Source organism: Grammomys surdaster, unplaced genomic scaffold (genome assembly GCF_004785775.1).
Source record: "Grammomys surdaster isolate TR1022 unplaced genomic scaffold, NIH_TR_1.0 126679, whole genome shotgun sequence".
Lineage (NCBI taxonomy): Eukaryota > Metazoa > Chordata > Mammalia > Rodentia > Muridae > Grammomys > Grammomys surdaster.
The window spans coordinates 1,787,654-1,791,350 of record NW_021621467.1 but is presented as its reverse complement, the minus strand read 5'-3'; the positions used below and the strand labels follow the sequence as shown (position 1 = coordinate 1,791,350).

General features: G+C 38.7%; 1 pseudogene; it reads right to left on the bottom strand.

The window, feature by feature from the left end:
* Positions 1-1,386: 1,386 nt before the first annotated feature.
* On the bottom strand, positions 1,387-1,499 carry LOC114615464 (annotated as a pseudogene).
* Positions 1,500-3,697: the final 2,198 nt, after the last annotated feature.

Here is a 3,697-nt window from a genome sequence, read left to right as displayed (position 1 = left end):
CATAGGAACTCACAGGCAAGGGCCCTGCAAGGATCTGTACCAGATGGGGACACATGTCCCAATCCCCAGCCCAGAATCTATCTCCAATTGACAACCCTTTAGAAACGAAACTTTAGTTTGCTCCAAGAGAGTCTCACTGAGAAAACAAACTACTCTTAAGGGTGGGCTGCATGCCCAGCAGGAGATGGCCTACAAAAAATGAACTCAGTGGAATCTTTGGAAGTTCTTTGTCTCAATATGGTTTCCTGTTCTTTTCTTTTTCTCTTTTGCTTTTATAAAAGTTTGATCTTTTTTCTTTACTTTCTCTGTTTTTAACCCTGTAGGTCTTGGGTACACACACATATTTATTTAACCATTATTATTAATTTTCTGCATTCCAGTCACAGCTTCCTCTTCTTCCTCTCCCACTAGTCTCTTCTTCCACCTTTCACAACCCCCCCCCATTTACTCCCCCTTGTTTCTATTTAGAAAAGGGAAGGCCTCCCGTAGGTATCAATAAAACATGTGTCAAGTTGCTGTAAGACTAGGCACCTCCCCTCCTATTAAAGCTGAACAAGGCAGCTCCATATGAGGAAAAGGGTTTTAGTCTATATTATGACTTCCGGTTATGATGGGTTTCCCAAGGGTGAGAATGAGTGGGTCTCTGCATCTCTATCAGTTTCTTGTAACTTTTATTTTATGCTTTTCAAAAATCATATTTTTATTGATTCTTTGGGAATTTCACCTGACACCCCTCCACTATACTCATCTTGTAGTCCTTCTTTCTCCACTCCCCTGCCCTCATGACTCCTCCCTTAACAACAAAATAAAAATAAAAACAAATAAAGTAAGTCCAATTTGTGCTGCTTTTATACTCACTGGAGCATGCGACCAGGCCCTTAAAAGAAAATTGAATCCTTTTCCACCCACATTCCCGCTAGAAGCGATCAACTGTGGAGAGTTACACTTTAGAAGCCTAATCACAAATTTTAAGGGTTCTCTTTGATGGTTTCTTTTTAAGGCTGTTACTTTTGGGGGTAGGGGTAGAGGTTAAGGGTTGTCACAGAAGCCTCCTATGTCCCTCTTTCTCAACTGTGCCTCTGCATTCATTGATCTCACTGCCAAAGTAGATTCCTTGCTCTTTACACTTATAAGGAGCTTAGATCATGTGCTTCCTCATGGTTTCTGGCATTAATTCAGAACATGAACATATCTCTCATGCACAATAGGACCATGTACCCAGACAAGATCCTAGTAGGCTACCTGGATCATGAACATTAGCATGGCTCCAGGCTACACCATAGACCATGGATATCTTTGTTGTATTTGGCAGTTAACAGAGGACAGAGACATCAAACAAATCCTGGCTACAGTAGCACCATGGACCTAGACATGGCCTTTGGTGGCAATAATACTGAATGCTTTATGAATTTGTACACCATCCTTGTGCAAGGGAGAGCATGCTAATCTTCTCTGTATCATTCCAGTTTTAGTATGTGTGCTGCTGAGGCTACTAGCACTTTGTATCTTTCCTTGAACAGGTTCTTTCCCTTCTGCTTGTTTGGTTTGTCATATATTGATGTATTTATTTTATTTTATTTTATTTTATTTTATTTTATTTTATTTTATTTTATTTTTCTCCCTTAGAAGCTCATTTCTTTTCTAATGAGAGACAGAAAGAGGGTGGATCAGGATGAGAAGGGAGGTGGGAAAGAACTTCAAAGAGTAGAGGGAGAGGAATCTGTAGTTAGGATATATTTTATGAAAAAAAATGTTTACACTAAAACAAAATACAAAAACTTCTCCCGCAATGCTGAAACTGACAGAAAAAAAAAATATAAACACACTCTTTAAGGAATCAGTGTAGGGTAGAAGTTGCCCAATAAAACTTCAACAGCACAGGAACCACCCTGAGAATTAACAGAGAAACATACACAAAATTAAACATTTTGCAGAGCAAACAGACAGTCCACAGAATGAGAGAAAATCTTTACCCACGGAATTTTCTTTCTGTGGCTCATATCCAGAATTTCCAAAGCATTGCAAATTTTAGGCACAAAGGAAACAAAATTGCCAATCAACAGTTAGGCTAAAGAATGTACAGAAAATTCTCAAAAGAAGAAATGGTCTATATATTTTTTTCAAAAGTATTCAACATCTTTAGTCATTTAAAAAATTACATATTAAGCTACTTTAATATACCATGTCCTTCCAATAAGAATAGCTATCATCAATAAGTATAGCATCAATAAATTTTGGAGAGGATATGAGTACAGAAGAATCCTTATTTACTACTAGTGGGAATAAAGATTGATTGAGCCATTATGGGAATCAGTTTTGAGATTGTTGACACACACACCACCATCACCACCATCACCACCATCACCACCACCATCACCGACACCACTACCACCACCACTGTATGACCTAGCAATACCACTCATGGCCACAAATCTGAAGATTCCACAGTTTACTACAGGGATATTTGTATATCCACTCATTTTGCTATTATATTAGCAAGGGAATGAAGCCAATCTACATCTCTGTCAACCAATGAACAGAAAATGAAAATGTAGTAATATGATAAAATGTGTTTTACTCATTGTCTTAGTCTCCTTTGTGAAAGTTGGTCTCCTTTTCATTCTCTTGATCAGCTGTGCAGTAGTTATTGACATGGTTAGCCACAAAAGAAATTTGTCACGTTGGCTCAGTTAGAAAAAGTGAATTAACAAAAATCATTTTGAGGGGTGGACTTGGTAACTTGAAAATTTCCCCGTTTTTTAAAGCTACATCAACTCACTTTACTATAGTGTTACTGAACATGCAAACTGGTTTGATGTATGTAATGTATGGCTTTCAGAAAGATAATACATGAAAAGAAAGAAAAAAGTAGAAAACTAAGAAACCTAGCTCTGTGAACTTGGTCAAACTTCTGGACCCCATATTCACATCTATTTAAATGAATTCAAACTTAACCATCTTAATGAGTGAGTGTGGCAGAGCCTTTATAGATGGCTCTTCCCTCAGGACCTCTTTGATAAATCTTTTGGGACCCCAGACTGCATAGACTTGTGGTTAGTGCTGAGAGATTTGGCCCACAGAGCAGCAATCTCTGTACTTTAGTTTCTGAAACAGTTTCAGACACCATGGCTACGCTTCTATTGAGCACTCTGTTACGCTGTCACTTAATACCTCTGTGCTTGCTGTCAAGCCCACTGATTCCTATTAATGATTTCTAACATTAGCAAGAACATGTTCTCCATGGAGCGTTGTGGTATCTTCAGCAATTCTGATGTTTTCGAAGTACTGTATCTTTCTATTTCCCAGGGGATAGAACTTCCTACAGGATAAGGGAAGCTTACTGCTGCCACATGGAACAGATGGACCATCTTCGTCTCCCAGTTTATTGCTCCAATACCCCTGGACCATTTGTCCCTTCAAGGGTATCTTTTCTTCATTTATAACCTAAATGCTAGGTCTCAGATAAGCTCTTATTCCAACTGGAACACCTACTGAAATTCTTTCCCTCAAGCATCTGGATTACAACCAAAAGCTGGAATGCAGTTGAGCATTTACTGAGACATCTGGGAAGGGTTATCTCAGATCACACGGAAGGCCAAAAGGGGGCAGTGTTGCCTAGTTTCACACTGCAGACTAACTCTTTAAAGGAAGGTAGTCCCAAACATTTTGCTGAAAGTTCAGATAAATATCAAAATCT